Raw genomic sequence first — 12,286 nt, forward strand, 5'->3', positions numbered from 1 at the left:
GGATGGGGGCTGTGATCAAAATGCCTGATATGAGATGTGTCCTTGCTGAACTAGGTCCGCTTTAGAACAAGCTTCCTCTGCCTTCTAAGCATTCACATTGCCCTTGATACAGAGTTTGGCACTTTCATGAGCAGAGCCTGGGGGCCAGTGAGGCGGTTCTGACAGCGTCCGTGGTGAGATCAGGGAAAGCTTGCAAATCAGTGATCTTTCCTTCCCCGTTTCAGAAGGACTCATTGGGGTAGGGACTTTCAACCTGCTTTCCCACAATTCAACAATCCTTTGAAGTGTGATGATCTTCATCTCATGTTATTGATGAGAACATTGTACTAAGGTTCTCTAGAGAAACAAAACCAACAGGGTGTGTGTGTGTGTGTGTGTGTGTGTGCGCGCGCGCGCACGCGCGCATGCGAGTGTGCAGATGCGTAGATGGGTTTATTTTAAGAAATTGACTCATGGGGTGCCTGAGTGGTGCAGTCAGTTAAGTGCTGCCTTCCGCTCAGGTCATGATCCCAGGATTCCGGGATCGAGTGCTGCAGCAGGCTTCCAGCTCAGCAAGGAACCTGTTTCTCCCTCTGCCTGCTGCTTTCCCTGCTTGTGCTCTCTCCCTCTCCATCCCTGCCATAAATAAGTAAGTAAGTAAGTAAGTAAGCAAGTAAGTAAATAAATAAATAAATAAAATCTTAAAAAAAAAAAAAAGGCAATTGGCTCATGCAATTGTGGAGGGTCGAGAAGTACAAAATCTGATGGGAAAGCTGGCAGGCTGGTGACCCAGGGAAGACTTGCAGTTCAAGTCTGAAGGCCAACTGCTGGCAGAAGCCTGGAGATCAATCTTTATTCTATTAAGGCCTTCCACTGATTGATTGAGGCCCACGACATTAGGGAGGTTCCCCAATTTAATTGTTAATCTCAGCCTAAAACATTCTTATAGGGCATCTGGAATGATGGTGGACCAAATATCTGGGCATTGTGCCTGAGCCAAGTTGACACATAAAATTAACCATCACAACACTAAGCTTCAGAGAGTTACCTACCATGCTGAGATCACACAGCATTGAGAAGCACAGCTGGGGATTTAACCAAGGTCTCTGATTCTAAAGAGTTCGTTTCATGATCTTCTATAGCCCATGTCAGTAAATCAGGGAAAGCGGCATCTTATACATAGAGAGCCTCATCTTGATTAGATGTCCTGTTCACTGGCTTCTCACTCATTCTCCAAAAGGTCATCATTAAATGCCACTAAAGTCCATGCATTATAAACTGGGAGTGAGCAAGGAAGGACCTTTGTGAAGCCTAATTCTCCCCTTGAATAGGCTGAGTCTTGGAAGTGCGTGGTTGACTCTGGAAGCCAGGGCAAGTTCGGTGAACTATTTGAAGATACTTAGTGAAGAGGCAGACTTTTCCAGATGACTGGTGTGCTATACAGAGCTTACTGTGTGTTCAGGGAACATGTCTGGAACATGATGATGACTGACGGGTGAAGGATGATGGGGCTCCCTCCCTGGTAGTCTTGAGAATAGGAGACACTTCCTTACCTTAGGGCTTTACAGGGTGGGGGATAGGGTACTGAGTGAATCACATGACCTTGGAAAGGCCCCTCCACTTTATGAACTCCTCAGGGCTCAGCAGCCTCAAAAACAACTCCTTGGGAAGTGGTGATGCAACATGGGGGCTTAAGTGGGTAGGAGAAGAATCAATGAAACAAGATGGGATTGGGAGGGAGACAAACCATAAGTGACTCTTAATCTCACAAAACAAACTGAGGGTTGCTGGGGGTAGGGGGTTTGGGAGAAGGGGGTGGGATTATGGACATTGGGGAGGGTATGTGCTTTGGTGAGTGCTGTGAAGTGTGTAAACCTGGTGATTCACAGACCTGTACCCCTGGGGATAAAAATATATGTTTATAAAAAATAAAAAATTAAAAAAAAAACTCCTTGGCACTGAAATCCACATGTTTTATGAGCTTCCCTTGCTCCTTTCCCCAACAGAACCTGAGTAGGCTCACCTGGGGAGGGATAGACTCCCTTCTCCTAGACCTGGAATATTCCATTACACAGCCTCACTTCTCCTGTTCTCACGCACCACGGCTAAGTGTCTGGCCCTATCCCACCTCATCTTTAATTCCTTCCTTTCTCTCTTTTCTCTGGAATGAGTTAATGAGGATATTGTAAAAGGAGTTATTTCTAAAAGCAGTTAATGAAGATATTCTATTTCTCATTAGGTCCACCACTTCATTTCCATTTGGACTGCTGCTGCTCATTTCCATGAATTATACCACATCTTCTTATGACTGTAGACAATTCAATTGGCCTATGGTATGATTTTCAAGGGAGAATGGTCACATCATAGCTCCTGATACTAGAAATGAGTCAGTCATAAAAGTCTCTTATGCCTGAGGAACTTTTCTGCATCTTTTAAAAAACAGTAATAATTAAAAATACATACCATTTATTTAACCATTGACACATGCTGGGCCATATGACAATAAATAGCTGGAAAAGTGAGAAGAAAATGGTGGTTGGCATATACATTTAGTTGTAGAAACAGTGGTTGACTTTCCCCAAGAACTTGGGGTGGAATTCACAACAAAGGATGAAATCATAGGACAGTCTGTGACTCTCAGAAGGACAGTTGCTGACAGATTCTAGGGGAACACCAACATCTAGATCAAGGAAGAGAAACCACATAAGGAAGTCAAAGTGATGGGAAGATGTCCCTGAGAGAAAGGAGCTTCAAGAAAAGGGTGGCATACGCATTTTAAGGGATGTGGGAATGAAGAGGGACAGGACGGATTCATAGAAAAGGTCATTGACTTAAGAAAGAGCGATTGCAGGGATTCAGGGCAGGATGCCAGAAGGGAGCTGGAAGGTGAAGGGGATCTGGGAACTTAATTCCCTAGTGGACTGTGGCACTTTCCAGTTTCAGAATTTACTTGCAAACTGCTTCATTTAGGTTGAAATAAGTAAAGTTCATTTCAGCTTAGTAGGAATACAGATTCTTCATTATACATTTCTGTTGTGATTTTATAAAGGTGTGGAAAGTCCACAGAATCAGAGTCCGAGGAACTAGGTTAGCATTCAAGGTATCTTATTTGCTGACTGTGTGACCTTGGGCAAGACACTTATCAGATCTGGCTTTTATATATATAAAAAAATACGGAGGCTATAGTGATAGCTCCCTGAATTGTGAGGTTCAGAGGAGATATATGTGTATAGGCTTTGAAAACTATAAAGAATTATGCCAGTGCAAAGTTTCATGTTAAAAATAATCATCCCTATAAGCTAATGTTTTTATTTGGGAATTGTCCCAATATTATATCTCGGTGAGCTGATCGAGATGTATCTGGTAAGATTATACTTGGCTGTAAACAATGAAAGACTCAACTCTAATTTAAACACATACACATTTATTTTTCTCACCTAACAAGAAGTCAGAGGAAGGCACAGCCATTTATGGATGTCCTCGGGCCTCAACTCCTTCTACCATCCTGCACTCAACAAAAGTGAGTGACTTTTGTTCTCAAGGCTACAGGATGGCTGCTGTGTCTCCAGGCATGATATCCGTGTTCCAAAAGAGAAGAAATGGTGGAAGGAGGAATACGGAGCATCAAAGAGTTGAAGGGGCATGCCATCTGAATCTGACCTTTTCTTACAGAGTTTTTCTGGAAGCTAACTCTTGCCTTCTGCATGCCAACCTCACCGGCCAGAAGTGGGTGTCCTAGCTATCCCTAGCTACCACGGAGTCCGGAGTGGTGAATATTGTAGACTTCCGGTTTCTTTAGTTGTGGAAGGCTGGGGACAAGGAGCCTGTCAATGGCTTCAGGAAGTCCATTTTTAATGTCTACTACAGAGCCCAGTTCATCTTGCCAGTGGAGCCTTAATGTGAGGAAGGGGATGGAGGGAGATGGCAGTGGGATATTATGCTCAGGAGGGCAAACTGACAGTGACCAAACAGCAGGGCTGTGGGCCCTCTGTGGCTTGGACCTAAACATTTTGGCTGTCCCCCACCAAGAGGCTCAGACCCAAGACTTGGCTCCTTCTGGCAATCAGCCCTAACCAGCTGCTGCCAAAGGGGTAAACACATTCCAACTCCTTGAATCTCTGCTGCACTGTAACTGTGGTTAAGACATCCCCCCACTTCTACCCCATCTGGGCTAATGGAAAGTTCACCAGAGTTGTGTTTTTTTAGTGATGCTTTGCGGTTATCTGTGCTCCTTCCCATTAACAGGGAGTTGAATACATACACATTTCTGTTAATCGAACTACCAGAGCAATTTATACAATCATGTGTATCACGTTTATGTTTATTCTCCAGTCTGCAGGAATCATGAAAGATAAAGCATTATGCCTCTTTTTTTCCTCTCTTGAAAGATGGCAGTTAAGCCAAACCCTTTTAAGTCCCTTTAGCTGGGTGGAGGGACAGGTGACTGCTGGAATCCAGTCCTAAACACCTAGAAAATTCTGCAAGAGTCATCACCTAGTGTGGGCACCCTTGCTTGCACACTCCTGGGATTGGGGGATGGGGTAGAGAGATCAAACACTCACCCTGACAATGGTGCCAATCATGGAAGACACGGTTGTTCTTGACTGAGACGATTTCCAGTGGAGTCAAAGAGATGGATCACAATCACTTTTAAGAAAAAAAAAAAAAAGTAATTTTTTAAAACTATGAATAAGAGCTATTGTAAACGGCTCAAACTCTGTATATAAGCAGTGAAGTAAGATGAATTGACTGGCACTGAGTTGGAAAAGCTATACAGAGGCAGGGAGTGTGGAACGTAATTTAATAAAAATTAACTTTTTTATACGTACACACTCCCAAAGAAGAAATGGAAAAGTTGTTAGGGTGTGGACCAGAGCTTCTAATTAGCTGTTCTGGTCTGCCTCGTTTGTCTCTGTCCTTGCCCCAGCACCTTCCTGGGACTTGTGGTCCCCCCTGGAGGGACACTTTGGGGAACGAGAGGCATCCCCTGGCACCTGACCCCCGCAGCCGGCTCAGACCAGGTCTTCTTGCCCCTTCCCCAGGGGAGGAGAGGCCCCAAACCCCGCTGCCCAGGTCGCCACTCTTAGCCTCCTTGACCCTCAACTTGTTTCCCAAACAGAGGGAGCCCTGAGAAGGCTCCTTGCCAAAGTTGGAAACAGCTACCCTCATTGTCTGCCTCGCCCTGCCGGCCGCGCTCGCCCTTCCTCCCTCCCCTCCTTTCTGTCTGAAAGTGTGAAAATTACAAATCCCAAGGAGCTGCAATCAGAACTCTACCTAGGGAACATTCAGAGTATCCTTGCCATAAATATCCCGCTCCAAGACGCCTGACGTCAGAGCGGGGCGGGCGGGGGCGCGGGCCGGCCGGGCGGGGAGCCGCGCCGCCCGCTCTCGGAGCCCGGGGGCGCCCAGAGGAGCCGGGGCGAGCGGCGGCCGGCGGCAGCGGCGGCAGCGGCGGCGCGGCGGCTTCGGGGCTGCGGGGAGCGGCGGCCGCGCCATGGGGTCTTCGGAGTAAGTGCGCGGCCCTGCCTCTGCCCCGCTTCGCGCCGGGCGGGGCGGGCGGAGCGGCGGGCGCTTTCTGCCGGCACCTCCACACTTCTTCTCCAACACCCCTCACCCCCCAACCCCGCTTTCTTTGCAGTGCTGAAAGGGGACCGGAGAGGCGGCCGCTCCGCAGGCTGCCTGTTTTGTTTCTGCAAAGTGTTTGCAGGAGCCACCGGTCCAGGAGTGGGCTCCCGGGGCCTGTGTGCGTGTCTGTGCGCCCACGGGTGTGATTCGCGTGTGTGTCTGTGTCTGTGTATTGGCACATCTGGACACAGGAAATGTCTTTGGGAAACTTAGAAAAAAAATTTTTTTTTCGTGGCTTTGAAATCTGATTCCTTGTTGTCACAAGTGGACGAACATAGCCACATAGCCAGTAACCCCTAAGCGGACAACTTTTTGGTGGTGGCTTCCCCCCCCCCCCCCCCCCCCCCGCTCAGCTTGTGACTTCGTTCCGGTGATTTAACTCTTCCCCAGCCCCAGCTCCCACTTGAAGGCTGGCCTCTGGCCAGCAGGCAGGGCAGAGGGAGCTGGAGGGTCTTGCTCTCAGCCACAGTGGGACCTGGGGCGAGGGAAGGAGCATCCCAGAAAAGGGGTTCTGACTCTGGGGACCTCAGCACCTGCAGCTGCCGTCCAGCCTCCTGCTGTGGCCCTGACATCACCAGGCAATGGGACTTTGACTTAACAGAGGAAGGAAGGATCCGGGCTGGAGGCAGGTAATTGTAAGGAGGAAGAGGAGGCGGAGGTGGTGGTGGTCTGGACACTTCTGTGCGGTGGCCAGTCCTGCCCCAGGAGTGGGAGGGGTGCGTCTGCCACAGGGGCCCACAGGGAAGGATGTGCCCGGTTCTCGAGGAGCCGCAGTGCCCCAAACAAGATGCAAGCTCCTAACATAAAGAGACATGTCTGAACTGTGGGGTGGAGGAAGGGGGGTGGTGGGGGAGAGGGAGAGAGATTTTTATCAAAATTGAACACAGATTGCCGAGGTCTGGGCTTGATTTAACTCTTCTCTCTCTGCCTTGGCCACTTTTCCACCTCTCTGGTGAATTTGCAGAGTTCCTGGGAAGGTAGGAAGGAAAATTACACCTCTCCAGGAAAGAGTCCCTGGAGGTTTTCCTTGAAATCTACATGGGAATGAAAGCAACTTCCCATCTTTCAAGAGTTTAGTTTTGTGTTTCCCTTCTTCCGGGTTTGGTGTCAGTTTCTTGGATTTCTCTGAAGAGTGGGCTGCTGGAGGGAGTGGATTTTCCCTAGGAAGCAGAGGGGGACTGTGCTCTCAGAGCCAGTAGCTAGGCATTGGCTAGCCCTGGATGGCCCCAGGCACGGTGCTGGACGTCAGTAGTTGGGCCCAAGAAACAAGGACCACAAAGAGAGCCCTTTCACTTTACCCTCACTCGGTCTCTGGTTTTGTATTTTGCAAGAGAGCCAACCTACAATGTTTGGGTGGGAGGAAGATTGCCGGACTCTCCCCGTGTCCTAAGGAAAAGGAGGGATTGAAGGAACAGGGAGGTCATCTGGATATAAAAACGGACCCACAGGAAGTTCGAGATTTGGGGTAGATTTTAGCCATTATACAAATTGACCCCTGCGGAAGTGCCGTAAAGGACCGAGCAGACAGCAATGTCAGAAAGACTCCTTTCACTTCAGAAGTTGTGTCTTCAACTTAAATGTCATGAAGAAGAGGGAAACCATTCCGAGGGCAGTGTAAACAAAAGTGCGTGTAAGCAGGGGTCATTGGGTACCACGAGGTGCACGTGCAGGCACATGTTTATGCCTTCGTGACTGTGCGGGGATGGTCCTGGCCTCAGGCATGAAAGCACAAACAGCCCATTTCTCTTCTGTTCTGGGAGCTGCAGCCGACTCCCGTTTCTTCCTTTACCAAAAACAACTGTGCTATTATTGTCTTGCTGCCTGCTTCTGTTGCCTGCTCTGGCTCCTAACTCCCGAGTTTCCAGAGCTTTTCCTCCAGATCCTGGGATGCTGAGCGAATACTCGTGCCCCCCACAGGACAGAAAGAGGAAACTTCTCCTGGGCCTTAGCCCTCAAGAAGAAAGTCAGGAGTTCAGGAAGCGGGAGGCAGAGAGGGCAGGACCAGTAGGAAGGCCTGTGAATGTGTTTTCTTTTGGTGAGTGTGGGGGAGGTTGAAAGCCTACTGCTTTCTGTGGGAACATGTTCTCTCCCCAGTCTGCTTTCCCAACCCCCCACTCTTAGAGTTCTCGAAACTAAACAGGTTAAACTCTGCCTTTCGCTGAAGAGAGTTGTCCAACTTTACCCCTGTAAAGAAGGGGGTGAACCTAAGGGCAGGTGATTGGGACACTATAAAGATAATCAATGAGGCAGAGGCTTGTTTCTTTGATTTTAGTGGAGCCAGTGGAAATCCCATTTTTTAATGTTCCCACCCATTCCTGCTATGTGCAAATAGAAGGCTGAAGACTCAGGGACACAGGAGACGTGGAGCCGGTGGACTCTGAGAAATACTCTCGTCCCTGTGCAGGAACCCTCAGGGAAAGCCGAGGGCAAGAACTGCGCTTACAACTCTTCCGTCATGTCAGCTTTCTCTGGCGGGCTCATGGGGTTCTAACCTTTCTGGGTTTGCTCTGGGAGATGTTTCGTCAACTACAGACCCAGGTTGAGTTCCCAGAACATTGGCGTTTGGGCTGATCTCATTGCCTCTTCTGTCAGCTCCAGCTTCTGGCCGGTTGTTGGGTCATCTTGGAGATCGGCATACTTAGATAGGATGAAACTCAGGCTCTTTCCCGAAGGTCGCTGCACCTAGCAGGCAGAACAACTTGGCTTTCATAGCAGAGAGCCTCCACAGCCTGAGTCTCTGTGATTGGGGATCTTGCATCCTTCAGCCCTGAACTTCAAATACACCCTGGGATAGCAGAGAGAGTGCAGATCTCAGAGCAGACGGCCCTGGGAAAGGATTAGGAACCCGAGGTAGATAGTACTTACTCCTTCTGAGCCTCAGCTTCCTCATCTGTAAAATGGGGACAATGACCTCACAAGGTTATTGCAAAAATAGCATTTGTGCAAAAGGACTAAGAACAAAGTTAACGATGTCATAGGTCCTTAATGAAGGGAAGAGCACAATGTTATTTCTTCATTTTTCAGCCATCAGGAATCCATGTTTTTTGGAAAGGACCTCTCCCCAAACCTCATGTTTTCCATTATTAAAAGCCAATAGGTGGCAGTCCCAGGGCTCTGGTCACCCTTATTTCCTCCCTTTAGAGAAGATGACCAGTGGGGATGATCTGGGAGCATGCCCGGTCTGTTACCCCGAGTAGTGGGAGGAGGTGGCAGGCCTCCTGGGTTTCTGGCCCAGAAACCACTTCTGTGTTGGAGATCTCTCAGAAGGGAGGATGGCAGCAGAGTCATTCATATGGGCCTGGGGGGTGTGGGTGGGTCCGGAAGATCAAGAACCAGGTGAGTCTCGAAGAATCAGCCCAAGGTCTGAGATCCATTAGGCAGCCACTGTTCCTCAGGACGCTCGAGTCAGAGTAAGGGGAGACTGTGATGGGTCATAAAGTATGGAAGCTATCCCCAAGTGTCTATGGCGTGTATGGAGTGGGGAGGTGGCCCCCCATTGATACACTATCTTGGGGAGTGGCTAGTCCCACAGACAGAAGGAGCACCAGAGGCTGGAGAAAGCATCTGCAGGTTCTCCGGGCCCATCTCAGAGCTTCTAAGTTATCCGTCAACTTGACATTTAAGATGTTGAAGATCACATTTGTTTCTGTTTTGTTCAAGCTCTCTCTTTAACCATGGCCTGGGATGACTTTTCAGCTTTTAAGAGGCTCAGCCCGTGGCCAACTTCTCTTGAGATGGCCCAGATTGGGGGTCAGTGAATTCCTCACTCCTGGCAGTATCTAGTTCTCCAGCTCCCTTCTCACATTTTTTGGTGTTCGGTTTTTGTTTTGTTTTGTTTTGTTTTTTTGTCTTTATGAGGTTGTAAAACTGCACTGTCAAGACACTGTGTAGAAACAGAATGCCTTTTCTTCGGACTCGTGTGTGTCATTCTGCCAGTAATGTGCAAGATTAACGGACTAAGGGGGTTAGCAGATATTGTGGGGTTCTTTCTGGGGTTCCCATCCACAGGAGAAAAAAAAAAAAGCAAAGAACAAAAAGAACCCGGAAAAATATAAACCTTAGGCAGTTTGGTATCTCTTTGGGTTCTGGTCGGAGAGGAGCTGAGTTACCTGTAGGCTACCTCATGGTTCTATGAAAGGAGGCTCAGAATCAAGCAGATTCAGGTTTGAGTTTGGCACCAGCGGGTCACAAGCTATTCTTCCTTTCTGATCCTTCTTCACCCGTCAAATGAGAACAATGACTCTTCTTACTTCACAGACTTGTTCTGAAGGTAAGACAGAATAATATATGGGTAGGATCTAGCAAACTGCCCAGTGCTTAGCAAAATGTTAGGGACCTTTCCCCCTCTGGTTCTAAGCTCAAGAAAGTGCATAGATTTGGACATTTGTCCACGAGTCAAAGCAAATAAGCTACTTATTCAAGGCTTAGCAGCGTGCTCAATGGTCAGCTAATCTCAGGCTGGAGATGGAGACCTTTAATTCAGAAGTGGGGCGGCACAGCTTGGTGTTCCCCATGCCAAACAAATGGGAGCCCCATGTGATCTTCTATGGGAAGAAAGGAAAGGCCACCAACTCACTGACCCACGAACCAGGGCTATTAGTGAACTCTCCATAGAGCGTGTTTTAGAAATCCCAAATGCAGTCTGGGCTCAAAGAATTAAAGTCAACACCAGGGAAAGAAATCACTGATATTGAAACCGAATAATAATGGCACGATGTCAATAGCGCCTTACATTTGCATAACAGCCTACAGTTTGAAAAGCAGGTGGCCTCATTTCATCTTTAGAACAATCCTATGAGATTGGCATTGACCATATTTTACAGCTCAAACTCTGAGGGCTTAAAAGACTTACCCTATTTCCCCCAGCGGGTGGAGGCAACAGGAAGGGAACAGCTCCCCAGGCGATGGGGCACAATACTGGCTGCCCATTAGAATCACCTGGGAAGCTAGTAAAAGTCTCAAATGTGTGGGCCTGGACCCACCCCAGAACAATTAAATTAGAATCTCTGGGGAGTGGGGCCCAGGTATGGATAGTTTTGTCTTGATAGTTCCCCAAGTGATCCGAATATAAGTGACCGCCTAAAGTCAAAGTGGAGAGTACCAACGTTAAGATTCAGGGTGTCAGGCATGGGTTAAGAAAAGAAAAGAAAAAAAAAAAAGAACCAGCCAATGTTTTGCTTGGATTTAAACTTCAAAAGGGCGGTGCTTGTATGGTAATCCCTGTAGCCCCATAACGTGCCGGGCACAAGGTAAGTCACTCAGCGAATGTTGGTTATGTGAATGAATGAACAAACTACTATATATTAGGAGCCAGCAATTACAACAGCCAAATCCAGCCTATCACCTTGTCTTGTAAGTAAAGTTTTATTGGAACCCAGCCATGACATTTGTTGATAGATTGTCTATGGCTGCTTTTGCACTAAAAGGGCAAGAGTTGAGTGTTGTGGCAGAGACTATCAGCCTCGCAGACCTGACAGTACTTACTGTCTGAACCTTTAACAGAAAAGCAAAGGTTTGATGGTTCCTGCTCTGGACCTCTGAAGGAAACAGAGGGCATATTTTGGAGCTGGACAGGACAACATGGTGGTCAAGAATATGGGTTCTAGAATCAGGCAAATTGTGCTTGCATCCTGGCTCCCACACTTACCTGATGTAAGACCTTGCATATTATTTACTCCCCGAGTCTCAGTTTTCTCACCTGAAAAAGGGGGATGGGGGATGATAATGAATCACGTGTCCCTCGCAGGATGGTTGAGAGGATTTGAGAGGACTGGTAATTAACCAAGTAAAAGCAAAAAGAACTAGATTAAAGTAAAAAATCCACACCTAATATTCTGGACAGAAATAAGGGAGGTGGTGGTCAAACAGAATCAGTTAGTGAGGTGGTATGATGAAGAAAAATGGGTTTCTGAGGTAATGATTGTCCTTTCAAGACAACACAGGTGCTCCTGAATGTCTGAGTGTTATGTCGACCAGCAGTTGTCATCATTCCTCCGGGTTCACTTAGGATTTATTGCGCTCAATCTGGTCATAAGCCCATCCCACCTCTGCACCCTTGTTCATAGTTCTGTCTATCTGAAAAGCCCTTCCCCAGTCCTTGTCTTCCTGCCAGGCTCACTCCAGTGTCCACTTCTCTGTCAGATGCCCTCTGTGAGGCTTCCCCCAATCACTGTTTCCTCTTGACTCACAAACACAGCATCCAGCTCTGTCACAACATCAAACACCTTGCATCATCAGACAAGAAATGAGTCTCCTTTATGCCTTCTACGTGTGGAGCTCATAAAAGTCAAATTGCATCATTGACTCCACCTGGTAGCCAAATTATGTCTACTAGACCCTTGATTCAACTCCATGATATCTGAATTAACTCCTGAGGGGTGAATAGGGCTTACCCAGGTGCTAACGGGGCTTCAAGAGAAAATCCCCATAGCCAACCGCATAGAGAAGGGCCACTCAGTTTATAGACGATGGGACCCTTTGTGTCTTCATTCCTGGGTTCTCCTGGTTCCTTCCCTCTGGAACACCTCTCCTAAGGGGTAGCCAGGGACAGGGAAAGGCGGAAGAAACATAAAACCAACCCTTTGGTTTCTGGTCAGCAGATGTGGTGAAAAGTTGGGTTTTGGCTTCTCCAGGCTTTGCATGTATATGTGCCAAGATAATTGGGAGTTGGCTTGGTATGGTC

The 12,286-nt window shown here is 47.9% G+C and overlaps 2 protein-coding genes across 5 annotated transcripts in view; one reads left to right on the forward strand and one right to left on the reverse strand.

Annotated features, from left to right (window-relative positions):
* The window catches only part of KIF6 (kinesin family member 6), a 518,420-nt gene extending 513,093 nt beyond the window's left edge, over positions 1-5,327 (reverse strand). Inside the window, exons 1-2 of one of the 2 annotated variants that reach the window (XM_059177857.1) lie at positions 5,254-5,327; positions 4,542-4,626 (exon numbers count right to left, since the gene is read on the reverse strand). The gene's annotated coding sequence lies outside the window, so the exon portion shown is untranslated. Of the gene's footprint in view, positions 1-4,541; positions 4,627-4,808; positions 4,972-5,253 lie in introns of those variants that run through there. The other variant, XM_059177858.1, reaches the window with a different exon arrangement.
* A 30-nt stretch (positions 5,328-5,357) lies between these two features.
* DAAM2 (dishevelled associated activator of morphogenesis 2) overlaps positions 5,358-12,286 on the forward strand; it is a 129,002-nt gene continuing 122,073 nt past the window's right edge. The window contains exon 1 of one of the 3 annotated variants that reach the window (XM_059177850.1): positions 5,358-5,487. The gene's annotated coding sequence lies outside the window, so the exon portion shown is untranslated. Of the gene's footprint in view, positions 5,488-6,080; positions 6,234-12,286 lie in introns of those variants that run through there. The other 2 variants (XM_059177855.1, XM_059177852.1) reach the window with 2 other exon arrangements.

The sequence above is a fragment of the Mustela lutreola genome, chromosome 6 (genome assembly GCF_030435805.1).
Source record: "Mustela lutreola isolate mMusLut2 chromosome 6, mMusLut2.pri, whole genome shotgun sequence".
Classification (NCBI taxonomy): domain Eukaryota; kingdom Metazoa; phylum Chordata; class Mammalia; order Carnivora; family Mustelidae; genus Mustela; species Mustela lutreola.